This window comes from Arachis hypogaea, chromosome 3 (assembly GCF_003086295.3).
Source record: "Arachis hypogaea cultivar Tifrunner chromosome 3, arahy.Tifrunner.gnm2.J5K5, whole genome shotgun sequence".
Classification (NCBI taxonomy): domain Eukaryota; kingdom Viridiplantae; phylum Streptophyta; class Magnoliopsida; order Fabales; family Fabaceae; genus Arachis; species Arachis hypogaea.
The window spans coordinates 71,418,108-71,437,908 of record NC_092038.1 but is presented as its reverse complement, the minus strand read 5'-3'; the positions used below and the strand labels follow the sequence as shown (position 1 = coordinate 71,437,908).

The 19,801-nt window shown below is 37.2% G+C and overlaps 1 non-coding gene across 1 annotated transcript; it reads right to left on the bottom strand.

Annotated features, from left to right (window-relative positions):
- Window positions 1-12,086: 12,086 nt before the first annotated feature.
- LOC112793036 (small nucleolar RNA R71) lies at window positions 12,087-12,194 on the bottom strand. The gene has a single exon (XR_003197747.1). It is a non-coding gene; the product is annotated as a small nucleolar RNA R71 (small nucleolar RNA).
- Window positions 12,195-19,801: the final 7,607 nt, after the last annotated feature.

Sequence of the window (19,801 nt, the reverse complement as noted above, 5' to 3'; positions counted from 1 at the left end):
ATATATATATATAATTAGAACTTCCTTACCTGCATGTTCTTTTTTGTTATTATGTAAACCGTGGCAGCCTGCAATGATTTAACAAGGAGAAGTCTTGAACTAAATCGTGAGAAGTCACAATGACACAATGGTTTAGCAATGCAGAAATATACCAAAAAATCCTATAGCCAGCCATAAACCACTGTAGGCTTATTATTGAGTGACTATATATATATACTTTTTATATTAGAAATACATGCATAAGAATCTAATGAATAAATTTTTTGTCCAAAAAATACAAAAAAATTATGGTACAGTATTATTGTGCAATTGATAATAATAATAATAATAATAATAATAATAATAATAATAATAATAATAATAATAATAATAATATTTTTGGATAGCGGACTATTATGTTTGACGGAAAAAACGTTAGGGATTGATCTGTATATTAATTTTCTTTGGAGATTAAAATGTCCGTTTTTAAAATTTTTAGGGAATAATCTAGATAATTACTCTGCCGAAAAATGAGTTAGGGAGTGATTTGTCTGCCTTGGAGATTGATCTGTGTATTAATTTTTCTTGAGAACTAAAATATCCGCTTTTAAAATTCTTGGGGACTGATTTGGAGAATTACTCTTATTATTATTGAATGACTATATATATATATATATATATATATATATATATATATATATATATATATATATATATATATATATATATACTTTTTTATATATATATATATATATATATATATATATATATATATACTTTTTTATATTAGAAATACATACATAAGAATTTAATGAATAAATTTATTATTATTTATCCAAAAAATACAAAAAAATCATGATATAGTATTATTGTGCCATTAATAATAATAATCATATTTTTTTGGGTGGAAGACTGTTATGTCTGATGAAAAAAATGTTGGAAATTGATCTGTATATAAATTTTCTTTAAGGACTAAAATGTCTACTTTTAAAATCTTTGGAGACTGGTTTGAGTAATTACTCTGCTGAAAAATAAATTGGGAATTGATTTTTCTGCCGGAGTAAAACCTCAGGGATTAATCTGTTTATTAATTTTCTTAGGGACTAAAATGTCTACTTTTAAAATCTTTAGGGACTAATTTGGGTAATTATTCTAATTTTAATAACTAATTTTAATATACACTTACCGTTTCGTATTATTTTACACCTTCTCCAACAGTATTGTTGTCATGCGAGTAATTTTTTAACGGATGCGTACAATCCCTTACACCACAGATAGAGAGCAAGAAGGGTTAACATTTTATTTAATTAATTTTATTAATTCACATTAATATTTTGAGAAAAGGACAAATTAGTCCCTGAATTTTTATTTCGTGAACAAATTCGTCCATGAAGATCTAAATATAAAAAAACGCTCCTTACTATTCAAAACGTGTGACAGATCAAATGCTTTCCCAGACGTAACGGAGACGGGTGATGTATCACTTAGTTGGCGTGTGTTGGGCCTATGTGTCAAGACGGTACCGTTGAGGAAGTTTGGTGTGGCCGTTTCGGAAAAAGTCTTGAACAAATAGGTCCCTATGACTTAAAATGGCAACGTTTGAGAACATTGGCTGTAGTCTTTGAGTTTAAACGTAATTTCAAAGAAGCCCATATGAATCACACACAATTACCTGATGCCCTAACACACATATGTATGATCTTTTCCCTCCAAAAAAAAAAACAACGATTGATCTTCTCCCCTTCTTCGTTTTCGTGTAACATTGCACCGGTGAAGTTTCGTTGGTGGAGTTGACGGTGTCATCTATACTGGTAAGTACCCTTATTGCGAAACTGATTGAGACAGTTACTTTTGAACGTTATCTGCTATGCATGTCATGGGTTGGGGTTTAGGTGTAATGTAGTGTTGGATGGGACATGGAAGATGGGTGGTATGGGGTTTATGGCTAAGGTAATTGCTGATTTACTAATGCTTAGTGCTAATCGTTGTGTCAAATAATGCTGCAGATAGACGATATTTTTGTGATTCCTATTTTTCATCATGGGGCTACTTTTCAAGGGTCCTAACTGGTGAGTTAGTTTACCTTGATGGTAAGGTTGAGAGATTCCCAGTGATGCACCTGGATTTTGTAATTTTGGTGATTTAATAACATTGTTCAAAGGACTGGGATATCGAGCATACAAAGAGGCATACTGGTATGATCCAAAGAGCAAGGATATAGAGTCAGGGCTGCATGTACTGAGGAAAGATGCAGGCATCAACCAGATCCGCCAAGCAAAGATGATAAACAAAGGCACTGATGAGTTCTATATATGTTTTGATTATCCTATTGATGACCCGGAGCCTGCAGATGGTGCTGGTAAGGAAAATGATGAGGTAGAGGAAGATGTCGTTTGCGTCGAAGTGGATGAATTGGATTAGTTATCGACGGAGCATGATAGTTACGATAGTGTAGAGGATGAGCTGTATGCACGTCCACCTCCCGGTAACGAAAGTAACAGTGAGAGTATGGAAGATGGTGTCAGTGGGACTGTGTCTGGCAAAGAGAAGAGGAATCAAGTGCCTGATTCCTCTAAGAGAACCCCTCAGCCCAGGAAGCAACCCAAGAAACAAGCTCGACGTGTGTCTTAGAGAACAAGGTCTGCTACAAGAAGGAGTGGGCCTGCCCATGAGCCCGAGGCAGGTGGGCCTGGAGGACAACCCAATGGATCTAGGCCTGCAAGGGAGCCCAATAGAACCAGAGGAGCAAGGCCATCACTTGTAGACTATATCAGTGATGTAGACATGGATGATGATGATATTGTATGGGAGTATGAGTTTGAGGAGCTACATACATCCGTTTCTTCTAAGAATGAGGGAAAAACATCATTGGCCTGAGTTTAATGACCAATATAGTTTTGGAGAAGGAAGATTTGAGCTTGGAAAAAAGTTTACAACAATTGAGAGGTTCAAAGATGTTGTAAAGGATATCTTTATTGCTGAAGGCAGAGAGTTGGTTTGGATCAAGAATGACAGGAAAAGAGTTAGGGTTGGGTGCAAGGACGAAGAGTGTTCTTGGATTGCCCACTTGTCTTACAATCGGAATGCTTCCAAGTCAAGACTTATAGAAATGAGCACACTTGTGCTAGAAACCTTGGAAGCAACGTCGCTGATCAACACTGGATCAGTAAAAAGGTGAAGAAGAGGATGGAAAAATACCCGCATATGACAACTCATAAAGCTATTGATTTTCTAAGAGAAGACTTTGACCTTATTGCACACCTAAAGATGGTGTATAGAGCTGTGAAGGAGGCAAGGGAGAGGATGACGGGTAATGAAAGAAAATAGTTCAGAAAATTGAGGGATTACTTATTAGAGATACATAGAAGTAATCCTGGGTCTTCTGCATTGCTAGACCTAGGGGTGTGCATGGGCCGGGTGAAACCGGGTTTGATGTGACCCAGACCCGGCCCGAAATATATACCGGGCCTATTTGTTAGACCCGAACCCGACCCTAGACCCAATGAAACCTATACACTTTCGGGCTACGATTATACCGGGTAAAAACCGGGTGAAAACCGGGCCGTTAACATTATGTTACCTTGATACCTTCTTGTAAGTTAGCATGTAAAAATATCCAAATTTCCAAGACTCCAACTATTATTTGACATGGTAAAATTCACTTAGAAAAATATAATAAGAACCAACTTTTATCTAAAATTAAAGCATAACCATAATCAATACTAATATTGCCTAATAACACCAAATATTTAAAATAATACAAATAACACAAGATTATGCATTAGTCTAAAGTCTTATGCATTTTAAATATAAAACATTAACTTATAGTCTTATATATAATGACTAGTAATACAAAATATTAAGGTTTACAATACTTAAATTTCACATAATAATAGCCATCATCCATTACTAATAACACAAAATATTAATTGTGTATGATGACCGGGCCACCGGGCCGATTTCGGGTGACCCGAGATATGGCCCGGACCCAACCCGAAATAATGACCGGGTCTATTTTTAAGACCCATACCCGGCCCTAGACCCGATGAAATCACACCAAATTAGCCCCAAAAGTGTTCGGGACCGGGCCGGGTCTTCGGGCCGGGCCGGGCCATGCACACCCCTAGCTAGACCTGACTCCTCAACCTCAAGCACCCCTACGTTTGACAAGTTGTATGTGATGAGTTTGGAAAACTCTAAATTTAATTTGACGATGAACAAACATTATTAAAGCAATTAATTACAAACATATTAATTTGATCTTAATTCATACTTGCTTAATTAATAATTTTGTTGGTGCAGATTTGTATTGGGCCGAATGTTGCAAGCCCAAATATGGTTCTCACATTTCAGCCTTGTGCAAAAATTGTCAAATGAATATATGGCTGAATTATTTTTACACCAATTGGGCCAGATTGAATTACTATTATTACTAGCCCATTTGAAACTTTGCTACCAAGACCAACGCTTGGTCTGAAACACATAATGAAAGAAAGCAAAGTTCTATGTTTCCAACGGATCCCATTTTTAATTTGGGATGGATTTCAAATTCAATTAACTTGCATTGGAAACATGAGAGAGATTTAGCACTTGATTTGATGGACATCATCAATGCTACACGCTACCTAAAGCAAGGGAAGTGGGAAACTTAATTCACTTTATCACATTCATTAATTATTGTTCAAGTTTCTCTTTCTTCACTCTCATCTCTCTTCTCCTACTTCGGTCACTTAACAGAGAAAGCATGGAAGCTATGACTAGTTACCGAAAGGAAGGAGAAACAAGCAACAAGACCATTATAATGATGGCAAGAAAAAAAAAGTATGTTATGGCTGAGATCTTCACCAAGAAAGGTAAGATTTGGTGAAGTAAGCTCAAGCTCTCCATACCAAAAATAGAAGAGAAGATTTCGGTCAGAGGAAGAAGATCCTTGAGGGGTGGCTTGTCTCAGCTTTTGATCAACTACCACAGGAGGTAGCTACTGTAGCTATATGGAGAAGATGCAGAAGTTTGAGGAGAAGAAGTTGTCATGCATCAAGAAGCATGAAGGGCTAGGAGTCCTTCTTGGAGTGCAAGCAAGGAGGGATGGCTCGGATTGATGAAGTTTGGTGTAAAGGGAAGACACAAAGGTAATTGCATGTTGGTTAAAGCATTCGGTTTCCTCTCCTCTCTCTCTGGCCGAACCAGTTTTTATGAAGAAGAAGAAGTTTAGCTTGGTTAAATTGGTTTCAACTATGAAGGCTTCTCCCTCTATAAATAAGGGAGAACAGCCAGGGCTTGAAGTAAGGAAAAGAGTAAAAGCACAGTGTTCACATAGCTACCTAAGCTAACAGAGGTTCTTCTCCTTTAATGTTCTTCATTTTGTATTTTTTTGTTTAATTTTGTCTGTCTTGAGTCTCATGGAAAAAGGTAAACAGTGAGATTTGTAAGAAAAAGCCATAGAATGGAAAAAGGCAGAGAGTGCAAAATTAAAAAAAAGTCATAGATGTCCTTAGAGGCCCTTTCTACATCTGTGTTGTGTTTCATGATTCTGTGGGAATCCCCTTGCAAGTTGGGTTAGCACTTAGCAGTTGAAAGCTTGACAATGACCAAGTCAAGTTCAGGATTAGGGATTAGATTCTGGACTTGTCTCGGATAAGAAGGATAGTTTCTAGGGAGAATTGGTGTTTGTAATCAAGGATGATTTTAGTGAAATTCCATCATTATTGTGATGGAGACTGGATGTAGGCTGCATTGCACTTTGCAGCTGAACCAGGATATATCTTGGTGTGATTTTCTCTCTCTTCTACTCCATTTCTGATTCTGCTGCAGAGGAGACAAAACTAAAAAATATCTCCTGGCTAGTCACGAGACAAAATGAAACAATCTCGCGGTTAGGCACGAGACAAAAACAAAAATATCTCCTCAAGTTTTCTGAAGGACAGCAAGAGTTACGAAGCAAAAAATGGGCTAAGATTCAACCCCCTTCTCTTAGCCACTGATAAACCATCAATTGGTATCAGAGCTTGGTCTCAAAGAGATCAAGCTTTACAGCTTGGAGAAAAGATCTAGATGGCATAAAATAGTGGCTCTAATCTAGTGTTGTACAACCTGACAGAAGGACAGTCAACCAACAGACCTCCTCTTTTCAATGGAAAAAACTACACCTATTGGAAGGAGAGAATGAAGATTTTTGTGCAAGCAGTGGACTACAGACTTTGGAAAATTATCCTGGAGGGTCCTCAATTCCCAACCACCATAAGTGCAGAAGGAGTAATCTCTCTCAAACCTGAAGCAACCTGGACCGAAAAAGACAGAAAGAAGGTGGAGCTCAATGCCAAGGCTATCAATCTGCTCAACTGTGCTATCAACTTCGAGGAGTACCGACGGGTATTACGATGCACAACGGCAAAGAAAATATGGGACAAACTTCAAATCACCCATGAAGGAACCACCATAGTGAAGAAGACCCGGATAGATATATTGAACAGAGAGTATGAAATGTTTGCAATGAAGGAAGGAGAATCTATTGATGAACTGTTCGAAATATTCAACATCATCATTGTTGGCTTGGATGCTATGGGAATTACGTATCCTGATTCTGTGCTTATGAGAAGAGTTTTGAGATGTCTCACTAAAGAATGGGAAACTAAAGCATTAATCATATTCTGAGAGTAGTAGTCTAGATTCAATGACATATGATGACTTGAGAGGAAATTTACTTGCTTTCGAAAACACTTATTTAAAAAAGGATTCAAAAAAGAAAGGAATTGCTTTTACATCTGTTACTTACCCCCTGGATGATGAATCCAGTGATAATTTCTCTAAAAATGAATTTGTGTTGTTTGCCAAAAAATTCAAGAAAATGATGAAGTTCAAGGAAAGAGGCAAGGGAAGTAGCTCAAGAAAGCAAAAGAAAGACTTTAGCAAGGTGACATGCTACAACTGCAAAGAGACTGGCATTTTAAAGAAGGAGGAGAAGCCAAAGAGAGGAAAGAAAAAGGGACTGATGGCCTCATGGGAGGACTTGGAAAATGACTCAGACGATGATGAAGAATCTGAGATCAAGTCACAACCATGTCTCATGGCAGACCACATTGATCAAGTAGTCTTTCACAACCTTGACACTGAGGATCTTCATCTTATGATAGACCACCTTTCTGAAAATAAATCAGATGTTCCTTGCTTGATAACCAAGATCTTGAACAGCAAATCACCATTCTTAAACCTGAAAATGGTTTTCTTAAAGAAAAACTAAGGGAGGCCAAAACTGCTGTTGAACTTGTTGAAGAAAACAAGCAGTTAAAAGCTCAACTTAGAAGCTGTGAAAGTGATCATTCTGTTGTTGCATATGTAAACTGTTTTAAAGAAAATGAAGAGTTGCTGAAAAAGATCAAAAATCTTGAAAATGACTTAGCCAAGTTTACTCAAAGTTTTGAAAATTTAAATCAAATCTTGGCTAATCAAAAACCACTGTATGATAAAGCTGGCTTGGGGTTTTACAAGAATTTCAAATCTGTTGAAAAATCTTATTTTGAAAACATAGCCTCATCTTCAATTGATACAAGGTTTCAAAACCCAACAAGCTTTAACAAAACAGCAACTCCAAGATTTTGTAAACTATGCAACCGAAATGGCCACTTTCCCATTCAATGCTTTTTTGGTGAAAGATTGATTGGGGATAAAGTTTACAAAGTTGTATTTGACTACAATGGTTTGGGACATAGGAAATGATTTAACGTGAAAGGATCTAAGAAGATTTGGATACCTAAGGTTACTTAAGCTCATTTTGTAGGTATGCCTAGCATCCAAGCGGAAGGACAATATGTGGTATATGGACAGCAGATGTTCTAGGCATATGACCGGAAAGACAACCTTCTTCATAAAGCTTGATGAGTATGATGGAGGGTTTGTCACTTTCGGTGATGATGGTAACGGAAAAATAGTGGCCATTAGAAAACTTGGTAAAAGTTTCTCATCTTCTATAAATGATGTTCTTCTTGTTGATGACTTGAAACATAATTTACTTAGTGTTATCCAATTGTGTGATCTAGGTTTTGAAATTGTTTTTAGAAAGTTTGTGTATTTAGTTGTATGTGAAAAATCTGGGGATATTTTGTTTGAGGCTAAAATGTGTAATAACGTGTATGGATTAACTCTTGAGGACTTGAAAGATAAAAAATAACATGTTTTACCTCCCTTGAATCCGAAAAATGGCTATGGCATAAGAAATTGGGTCATGCTAGCATGTACCAAATTTCTAAGCTAGTTAAGAAAAACTTGGTAAGAGAAATTCCAAATATTAAATTTGATAAGGATCTTACTTGTGATGCTTGTCAATTAGGCAAACAAGTAAAATCCTCTTTTAAAACAAAAGATGAAATTTCAACCAAGAGGCCATTAGAGATGTTACATGATGAGCGGATAATTTATACGCTTTTTGGCATTGTTTTTAGGTAGTTTTTAGTAGGATCTAGCTACTTTTAGGGATTTTTTTATTAGTTTTTATGCAAAATTCACATTTCTGGACTTTACTATGAGTTTGTGTATTTTTCTGTGATTTCAGGTATTTTCTGGCTGAAATTGAAAGACCTGAGTAAAAATCTGATAGGAGGCTGAAAAAGGACTGCTGATGTTGTTGGATTCTGACCTCCCTGCACTCGAAATGGATTTTCTGGAGCTATAGAACTCCAAATGGCGCGCTCTTAACCGCATTGGAAATTAGACATCCAGAGCTTTCCAGCAGTATATAATGATCCATACTTTGTTCGAGCTTAGACGATGCAAACTGGCGTTCAACACCAGTTCCATGCTTCATTCTGGAGTAAAACGCCAGAAACACGTCACAAACCAGAGTTAAACGCCAAACAGACGTTACAACTTGGCGTTTAACCCCAAGAGAAGCCTCTGCACGTGTAAAGCTCAAGCTCAGCCCAAGCACATACCAAAGTGGGCCCCGAAAGTGGATTTCTGCACTTAGACTTATTTCTGTAAACCCTAGTAGCTAATTTAGTATAAATAGAATTCTTTACTATTGTACTAGTGTCTAATCTTTTGACCATTCGGTCTTTTGATCATTTAGGGGGGCTGGCCATTCGGCCATGCCTGGACCATCACTTATGTATTTTCAACGGTGGAGTTTCTACACAACATAGATTAAGGGTGTGGAGCTCTACTGTACCTTGAGTTTTAATGCAATTACTACTATCTTTTATTCAATTCAAGCTTATTCCTATTCTAAGATATTACTCGTACTTCAACCTGATGGATGTGATGATCTGTGACACTCATCATTATCCATCCCTATAAACGCGTGCCTGACAACTACTTCCGTTCTACAAGCGAAAGCTAGAGTGAATATCTCTTGGATTCCTTAATCAGAGTCTTCGTGGTATAAGCTAGAACCCTTTGGCGGCCATTCTTGAGAATCTGGAAAGTCTAAACCTTGTCTGTGGTATTCCGAGTAGGATTCAGGGATTGAATGACTGTGACGAGTTTCAAACTCGCGATTGTTGGGCGTAGTGACAGATGCAAAAGAATCAATGGATTCTATTCCGACATGATCGAGAACCGACAGATGATTAGCCATGCTGTGACAAGAGCATTTGGACCATTTTCACTGAGAGGATGGGAAGTAGCCATCGACTACGGTGACGCCCTACATACAGCTTGCCATGGAAATGAGTATGAATGATTGAAGGAAGGCAGTAGGAAAGCAGAGGTTAAACAAGAACAAAGCATCTCCATACACTTATCTGAAATTCCTACCAATGAATTACATAAATATCTCTATCTTTATTTTATGCTTTATTTAGCTTTATTTTTGAAAACCTTTATAACCATTATAATCTGCCTGACTGAGATTTACAAGATGACTATAGCTTGCTTCATACCAATAATCTCCGTGGGATCGACCCTTACTCACGTAAGGTTTATTACTTGGACGACCCAGTGCACTTGCTGGTTAGTTGTGCAAAGTTGTGAAGAATGTGAGTGAACCATAGTAGTGTGCACTAAGTTTTTGGAGCCATTACTAAGAATTGTTCGAGTTATAAAAAGTGTAAATCACAATTTTGCCTATCAAGTTTTTGGCGCCGTTGCCGGGGAATGTTCGAGTTTGGACAACTGACGGTTCATCTTGTTGCTTAGATTAGGTAATTTTCTTTTCAAAAAAGTTTTCAAAAATCTTCCAAAATTTTTTTTATTTGTTTTCGTTTTTCAAAAAAAAAATTCGAAAAAAATAAAAATACAAAAAATAATAAAATCATAAAAACAAAAAATATTTTATGTTTCTTGTTTGAGTCTAGTGTTAATTCTTAAGTTTGGTGTCAATTGCATATTTTCAAAATTTATGCATTTTTCGAAAAAATTCATGCATAGTGTTCTTCATGATCTTCAAGTTGTTCTTGGTAAGTCTTCTTGCTTGATCTTAATATTTTCTTGTTTTGTGTTTTTTGTTGTTTCTCATATGCATTTTTGAATTCTTATTGTCTAAATATGAAAAATTTCTAAGTTTGGTGTCTTGCATGTTTTTCTTTTCTTGAAAATTTTTCAAAAATAAGTCTTGATGTTCATCTTGATCTTCAAAGTGTTCTTGGTGTTCATCTTGACATTCATAGTGTTCTTGCATGCATTAAGTGTCTTGATCCAAAATTTTCATGTTTTGAGTCATTTTGTTATTTTTCTCTCTCCTCATTAAAAATTTAAAAATTAAAAAAATATTTTTTCCTTATTTTGCTCATAATTTTCAAAAATTTGAGTTGACTTAGTCAAAAATTTTTAAAACTTAGCTATTTCTTATAAGTCAAGTCAAATTTTCAATTTTAAAAATCCTATCTTTTCAAAATTTTTTCAAAAATCAAATCTTTTTCATTTTTCTTTTATGATTTTAGAAAATTTTAAATTATTTTCAAAATCTTTTTATTATCTTTATTTCATGATTTTCAAAAACCTTACTAACAATTAATGTGATTGATTCAAGAGTTTGAAGTTTGTTACTTTTTTGTTAAGAAAGGTTCAATCTTTAAATTCTAGAATCATATCTTTTAGTTTCTTGTTAGTCAAGTAATCAATTTTAATTTTAAAAATCAAATCTTTTCTAAAATATCTTTTTCAATCATATCTTTTCAAAATATCTTTTCCAACTTCTTATCTTTTCAAAATTGATTTTCAAATATTTTTCAGCTAACTAACTGACTTTTTGTTTGTTTCACTATTTCTTATCTTTTTCAAAACCACCTAACTACTTTTCTCTCTCTAATTTTCGAAAATTCCCTCCTCTTTCTCAAAATTCTTTTAATTAACTAATTGTTTCAAATTTTAATTTTAATTTTAATTCTTTTCTTAATTTTCAAAAATCACTAACCATTTTTTTCAAAATTAATTTTCGAAATTCTCTCTCTCTCATCTCTTTCTATTTATTTATTCATTTACTAACAATTCTCTTCATCTAAAAATTTGAACCCCTTCTTCCTCTCTGAGTTCGAATTTTCCTCTTTCCCTTCTTCTATTCTTTTCTTCTTCTACTAATATAAAGGAATCTCTCTACTGTGGTAAAGAGGATCCCTATTATTATTTTCTGTTCCCTTCTTTTTCATATGAGCAGGAGTAAGGACAAGAATATTCTTGTTGAAGCAGATCCTGAACCTGAAAGGACTCTGAAGAGGAAACTAAGAGAAGCTAAATTACAACAATCCAGAGACAACCTTACAGAAATTTTCAAAAAGGAATAGGAGATGGCAGCCGAAAATAATAATGCAAGGAGGATGCTTGGTGATTATACTACAACTACTTCCAAGTTTGATGGAAGAAGCATCTCAATCCCTGCCATTGGAGCAAACAATTTTGAGCTGAAACCTTAACTAGTTGCTTTAATGCAACAGAACTGCAAGTTTTATAGACTTCCATCAGAAGATCCCTATCAGTTTTTAACTGAGTTCTTACAGATCTGTGTGACTGTTAAGACTAATGGAGTAGATCCTGAAGTCTACAGGCTCATGCTTTTCCCTTTTGCTGTAAGAGAGAGAGCTAGAACATGGTTAGACTCGCAACCTAAAGATAGCCTGGACTCTTGGGATAAGCTGGTCACGACCTTCTTGGCTAAGTTCTTTCCTCCTCAAAAGTTAAGCAAGCTTAGAGTGGATGTTTAAACCTTCAAACAAAAAGATGGTGAATTCCTCTATGAAGCTTGGGAAAGATACAAGCAGATGACCAAATGGTGTCCTTTTGACATGCTTTCAGAGTGGACCATTTTGGATATATTCTATTATGGTCTATCTGAGTTCTTTAAGATGTCACTGGACCATTCTACAGGTGGATCCATTCACCTAAAAAAATGTCTGTAGAAGCTCAAGAACTCATTGACATGGTTGCAAATAACCAATTCATGTACACTTCTGAGAGGAATTCTGTGAGTAATGAGATGCCTCAGAAAAAGGGAGTTCTTGAAATTGATGCTCTGAATGCCATATTGGCTCAGAACAAAGTGTTGACTCAGCAAGTCAACAAGATTTCTCAAAGTCTGAATGGATGGCAAAATGCATCCAACAGTACTAAAGAGGCATCTTCTGAAGAAGAAGCTTATGATCCTGAGAACCCTGCAATGGCAGAGGTGAATTACATGGGTGAACCCTATGGGAACACCTATAATTCTTCATGGAGAAATCATCCAAACTTCTCATGGAAGGATCAATAAAAGCCCCAACAAGGCTTTAATAATGGTGGAAGAAACAGGCTTAGCAATAGCAAGCCTTTTCCATCATCTTCTTAGCAACAGACAGAGAATTCTGAACAGAGTCCCTCTAGCTTAGCAAACATAGTCTCTGATATGTCTAAGGCCACTTTAAGTTTCATGAGTGAAACAAGGTCCTCCATCAGAAATTTGGAGGTACAAGTGGGCCAGCTGAGTAAGAAATTCACTGAAACTCCTCCTAGTACTCTCCCAAGCAATACAGAAGAGAATCCAAAAAAAGAGTGCAAGGCCATTGATATAATCAACATGGCCAAACCTAGAGAGGAAGGGGAGGACGTGAATCCTTATGAGGAAGACCTCATGGGATGTCTCCCAGACAAGAAGGAGTTCCCTATTGAGGACCTAAAGGAATCTGAGGCTCATGTAGAGACCATAGAGATTCCATTAAACCTCCTTCTACCATTCATGAGCTCTGAAAACTATTCTTCCTCTGAAGAGGATGAAGATGTAACTGGAGAGCAAGTTGCTCAATATCTAGGAGCTATCATGAAGCTGAATGCCAAGTTATTTGGTAATAAGACCTGGGAAGATGCACCTCCCTTGCTCATTAGTGAACTAGATACATGGGTTCAACAAACTTTACCTCAAAAGAAACAAGATCCTGGTAAATTCTTAATACCATGTACCATGGGCACCACGACCTTTGAGAAGGCTCTGTGTGACCTGTGATCAGGTATAAATCTTATGCCACTCTCTGTAATGGAGAAACTGGGAATCTTTGAGGTACAAGCTGCCACTTTCTCATTAGAGATGGCAGACAAGTCAATAAGACAAGCTTATGGATTGGTAGAGGACGTATTAGTAAAGGTTAAATGCCTTTACATCCCTACTGATTTCATAATCTTAGACACTAGGAAGGATGAGGATGAATGTATCATCCTTGGAAGACCCTTCCTAGCCACAACAGGCGCTGTGATTGATGTTAACAGAGGAGAATTAGTCCTTCAATTGAATGGGGACTACCTTGTGTTTAAGGCCCAAGGGTATCCCTCTGTAAACATGAAAAAGAGGCACGATAAGCTTCTCTCAATACAGAGTCAAACAAAGCCCCCACAATCAAACTCTAAGTTTGGTGTTGGGAGGCCACAACTAAACTCTAAGTTTGGTGTTGAACCACCACATTCAAATTCTAAGTTTGGTGTTGGGCGGTCCCAGCAATGCTCTGATGATCTGGGAAGCTCCATGAGAGCTCACTGTCAAGCTATTGACATTAAAGAAGTGCTTATTGGGAGGCAACCTAATTTTTATTTATTTATATTTTTATTGTTCTTTTATGTTTTATTAGGTTCATGATCATGTGGAGTCACAAAACAAATACTAAAATTTAAAACAAAATCAAAAACAGCAGAGGAAACAGCACACCCTGGAGAAAGAGCTTACTGGCGTTTAAACGCTAGTAAAGAGCATCTGGCTGGCGTTCAAAGCCAGAACAGAGCATGAAGCTGGCGTTGAACGCCAGAAACAAGCAGCAGTCTGGCGTTGAAATGCCAGGATTACACCCTGAGGAGAGCTGGCGTTAAACGCTAGAAACAAGCATGGAAGTGGCGTTCAATGCCAGAAACATGCTGCAGATTGGCGTTGAACGCCCAAAACAAGCATGGAAGTGGCGTTTAACGCCAGAAACATGCTACAGTCTGGCGTTAAACGCCAGGATTGCATACAGAGGGTGTTTTACACGCCTAAAGGGTGCAGGGATGAGAAATCCTTGGCACCTCAGGATCTGTAGACCCCATAGGATCACCTCAGGATCTGTAGACCCCACAGGATCCCCACCTACCTTCTCCCTCTCTCTCACACCTTTTCATAACACTCTTCCCCAAACATCATTCACCAATCACCTCAATCACTCTTCCCCATCACCTCTTCACCATTCACATCCATCATCTCTTCCCCATAAACCCCACCTACCTTCAAATTCAAAATCTCTTTCCCTTCCAAACCCACTCTAAATGACCGAACCTATACCCCTCCCACTCCTATATAAACCCCTCAACACAACCATCAATACTTCTCCCATTGACCGAATACACATCTCTCTCCCTCTCCTCCATATCTTCTTCTTTATCTATTCTTTCTTCTTTTGCTCGAAGACAAGCAACATTCTAAGTTTGGTGTGGTAAAAGAATAGCTTTTTTTGTTTTTCCATAACCATTGATGGCACCTAAGGCCGGAGAAACCTCTAGAAAGAGGAAAGGGAAGACAAAAGCTTCCACCTCCGAGTCATGGGAGATGGAGAGATTCATCTCAAAAGCCCATCAAGACCACTTCTATGAAGTTGTGGCCAAGAAGAAGGTGATCCCTAAGGTCCCTTTCATGCTCAAGAAAAATGAGTATCCAGAGATCCGACATGAGATCCAAAGAAGAGGTTGGGAAGTTCTGACCAACCCCATTCAACAAGTTGGAATCTTAATGGTTCAAGAGTTCTATGCCAATGCATGGATCACTAGGAACCATGATCAAAGTATGAACCCGAATCCAAAGAATTATCTTACAATGGTTCGGGGGAAATACTTAGATTTCAGTCCAGAAAATGTAAGGTTGGCATTCAACTTGCCTATGATGCAAGAAGATGCACGCCCCTACACTAGAAGGGTCAACTTTGATCAAAGGTTGGACCAAGTCCTTATGGACATATGTGTTGAAGGAGCTCAATGGAAAAGAGACTCTAAAGGCAAGCCGGTTCAATTGAGAAGACTGGACCTTAAGCCTGTGGCTAGAGGATGGTTGGAGTTCATCCAACGCTCCATCATCCCTACTAGCAACCGATCCGAAGTTACTGTGGATCGGGCCATCATGATCCATAGCATCATGATTGGAAAGGAAGTAGAAGTTCATGAAGTTATCTCTCTAGAACTCTACAAAGTAGCCGAAAAGCCCTCTACCTTGGCAAGGCTAGCTTTTCCTCATCTTATTTGCCATCTATGCTACTCAGCTGGAGTTATCATAGAAGGAGACATCCTCATTGAAGAGGACAATCCCATCACTAAGAAGAGGATGGAGCAAACAAGAGAGCCTACTCATGGATCTCAAGAGACACATGAGGAAGCTCACCATCAAGAAATCCCTGAGATACCTCAGGGGATACATTTTCCTCCACACAGTTATTGGGAGCAACTAAGGATAGGAGCACCAAAATCACTAGGGATCAAGCAACAAAGGCAAGAAAGAGACATAGAGGAGCTCAAAGACACCATTGGTCATTCAAGAAGAAGGCGCCACCCTCACTAAGGTGGACTCATTCCTTAACTTCCTTGTTTTTATCTCTCTATTTTTCGATTTTATGCTTTATGTTTGTCTATGTTTTGAGTCTTTATTACATGATCATTAGTATTTAGTAACTATGTCTTAAGGCTATGAATAATTCCATGAATCCTTCACCTTTCTTAAATGAAAAATGTTTTTAATACAAAAGAACAAGAAGTACATGAGTTTCGAATTCATCATTGAAATTAGTTTAATTATATTGATGTGGTGACAATACTTTTTGTTTTCTGAATGAATGCTTGAACAATGCATATTTTTGATCTTGTTGTTTATGAATGTTAAAATTGTTGGCTCTTGAAAGAATGATGAAAAAGAGAAATGTTATTGATGATCTGAAAAATCATAAAATTGATTCTTGAAGCAAGAAAAAGCAGTGAAGAACAAAGCTTGCGAAAAAAAAAGTGGCAAAAAATATATAAAAGAAAAAGAAAAAGCAAGCAGAAAAAGCCAATAGCCCTTAAAACCAAAAAGTAAGGGTAAAAAGGATCCAAGGCTTTGAGCATCAATGGATAGGAGGGCCCAAGGAAATAAAATCCAGGCCTAAGCGGCTAAATCAAGTTGTCCCTAACCATGTGCTTGTGGCATGCAGGTCCAAGTAAAAAGCTTGAGACTGAGTGGTTAAAGTCGTGATCCAAAGCAAAAAGAGTGTGCTTAAGAGCTCTGGACACCTCTAACTGGGGACTTTAGCAAAGCCGAGTCACAATATGAAAAGGTTCACCCAGTCATGTGTCTATGGCGTTTATGTATCCGGTGGTAATATTGGAAAACAAAGTGCTTAAGGCCACGGCCAAGACTCATAAAAGTAGCTGTGTTCAAGAATCAACATATTTAACTAGGAGAATCAATAACACTATCTAAACTCTGAGTTCCTATGGATGCCAATCATTCTAAACTTCAAAGGATAAAGTGAGATGCCAAAACTATTCAGAAGCAAAAACTGCAAGTCTCGCTCATCGAATTAGAACTAATATTCATTGATATTTTGAGATTTATAGTATATTTTCTTCTTTTTATCCTAATTGATTTTCAGTTGCTTGGGGACAAGCAACAATTTAAGTTTGGTGTTGTGATGAGCGGATAATTTATACGCTTTTTGGCATTGTTTTAGGTAGTTTTTAGTAGGATCTAGCTACTTTTAGGGATATTTTTATTAGTTTTTATGCAAAATTCACATTTTTGGACTTTACTATGAGTTTATGTATTTTTCTGTGATTTTAGGTATTTTCTGACTGAAATTGAAGGACCTGAGCAAAATTCTGATAGGAGGCTGAAAAAGGATTGTTGATGCTGTTGGATTCTGACCTCCCTACACTCGAAATAGATTTTCTAGAGATATAGAACTCCAAATGGCGCGCTCTCCACTGCGTTTGAAAGTAGATATCCAGGGCTTTCCAGCAAAATATAATGATCCATACTTTGTTCGAGCTTAGACGATGCAAACGGGCGTTTAACGCCAGTTCCGTGCTGCATTCTAGAGTAAAACGTCAGAAACACGTCACAAACCATAGTTAAATGCCAAACAGACATTACAACTTGACGTTTAACCCCAAGAGAAGCCTCTGCACGTGTAAAGCTCAAGCTCAGCCCAAGCACACACCAAAGTGGGCCCCGGAAGTGGATTTCTGCACTTAGACTTATTTTTGTAAACCCTAGTAGCTAATTTAGTATAAATAGAACTCTTCACTATTGTACTAGTGTCTAGTCTTTTGACCATTCGGTCTTTTGATCATTCAGGGGGGCTGGCCATTTGGCCATGCCTGGACCATCACTTATGTATTTTCAACGGTGGAGTTTCTACACACCATAGATTAAGGGTGTGGAGCTCTGCTGTACCTCGAGTTTTAATGCAATTACTACTATCTTTTATTCAATTCAAGCTTATTCCTATTCTAAGATATTACTCGTACTTCAACTTGATGGATGTGATGATCCGTGACACTCATCATTATCCGTCCCTATGAACGCGTGCCCGACAACCACTTCCGTTCTACAAGCGAAAGCTAGAGTGAATATCTCTTGGATTCCTTAATCAGAGTCTTTGTGGTATAAGTTAGAACCCTTTAGTGGCCATTCTTGAGAATCCGGAAAGTCTAAACCTTGTCTGTGGTATTCTGAGTAGGATTCAGGGATTGAATGATTGTGACGAGCTTCAAACTCGCGATTGTTGGGCGTAGTGACAGACGTAAAAGAATCAATAGAATCTATTCTGACATGATCGAGAACCGACAGATGATTAGCCATGCTGTGACAAGAGCATTTGGACCATTTTCACTGGGAGGATGGGAAGTAGCCATTGACAATGGTGACGCCCTACATACAGCTTGCCATGGAAAGGAGTATGAAGGATTGAAGGAAGGCAGTAGGAAAGCAGAGATTCAACAGGAACAAAGCATCTCCATACACTTATCCGAAATTCCTACCAATGAATTACATAAGTATCTCTATCTTTATTTTATGCTTTATTTAGCTTTATTTTTGAAAACCTTTATAACCATTATAATCTGCCTGACTGAGATTTACAAGTTGACTATAGCTTGCTTCATACCAACAATCTCCGTGGGATCGACCCTTACTCACGTAAGGTTTATTACTTGGACGACCTAGTGCACTTGCTGGTTAGTTGTGCAAAGTTGTGAAGAATGTGAGTGAACCATAGTAGTGTGCATCAAGTTTTTGAAGCCATTACTAAGAATTGTTCGAGTTATAAAAAGTGTAAATCACAATTTTGCCTATCATTACACATTGATCTTTTTGGACCAACAAGAACTCAAAGTTTAGGAGGTAAACACTATGGTTTGGTGGTGGTGGATGATTACTCTAGATTCGGTTGGGTACTTTTTCTTGCTCATAAAAATGATGCTTTTCATGCTTTTTCAACCCTTTGCAAAAGAATTCAAAATGAAAAAGATTTAAAAGTTGTCCATTTGAGAAGTGATCATAGAAAAGAATTTGAAAACTAAGACTTTGAAAAATTCTGTGATGATTTTGGAATTGCTCATAACTTTTCATGCCCTAGAACACCTCAACAAAATGGGGTTGTTGAAAGAAGGAATAGAAGCTTTCAAGAGATGACTAGGGCTATGTTATGTGAAAATGTGGTTCCAAGATTTCCATGGGATGAAGCTGTAAATACATCTTGTTATATTTTGAATAGGACCATCATTAGAAAAGGATTAAAGAAAACTCCTTATGAGCTATGGAAAGGAACCCCTCCTAATCTTAAGTATTTCCATGTTTTTGGATGTAAATGCTTTGTACTTAATAATAAAGAAAATCTTGGTAAATTTGATCCAAAATCTTATGAGGGGATATTTGTTGGATACTCCACTACTAGTAAGGCTTATAGAATTTACCTCAAAGAACATAGAACGATATAGGAATCCATACATGTATCTTTTTGTGATTCTAATTCAATTCCCAGTACTGTGATAGAAAATGATTTAGATTGTGAAGAAGTTGTCAATAAAGAAACCAATGAAGAAAATCCTAAGTCTGTTCAAAATGAAGAATTTATCTGTCAAATTTTGTCTCATCAGAATGGAGGAGACATTTCTGTTTTATCTCTTGAGCCAGCAAGAGAATCTGGAATAGACCAGCGTGATGAGGCTCAACAAAGCTCAACTTTAATCCAAAAACCAAGAGAATGGAAGTCCATAAGGGGTTATCCTCATGACTTTATCATTGGTGATCCCTTACAAGGTGTAACAACTAGATCCTCATCTAAAAGGCAATCCAAACCAAGAAACTTTACTCTTTTGTCACAAATGGAGCCCAACAATGTGAAGCAAGCACTTGAAGATCCTTCTCGGGTCAAAGCTATGCAAGAGA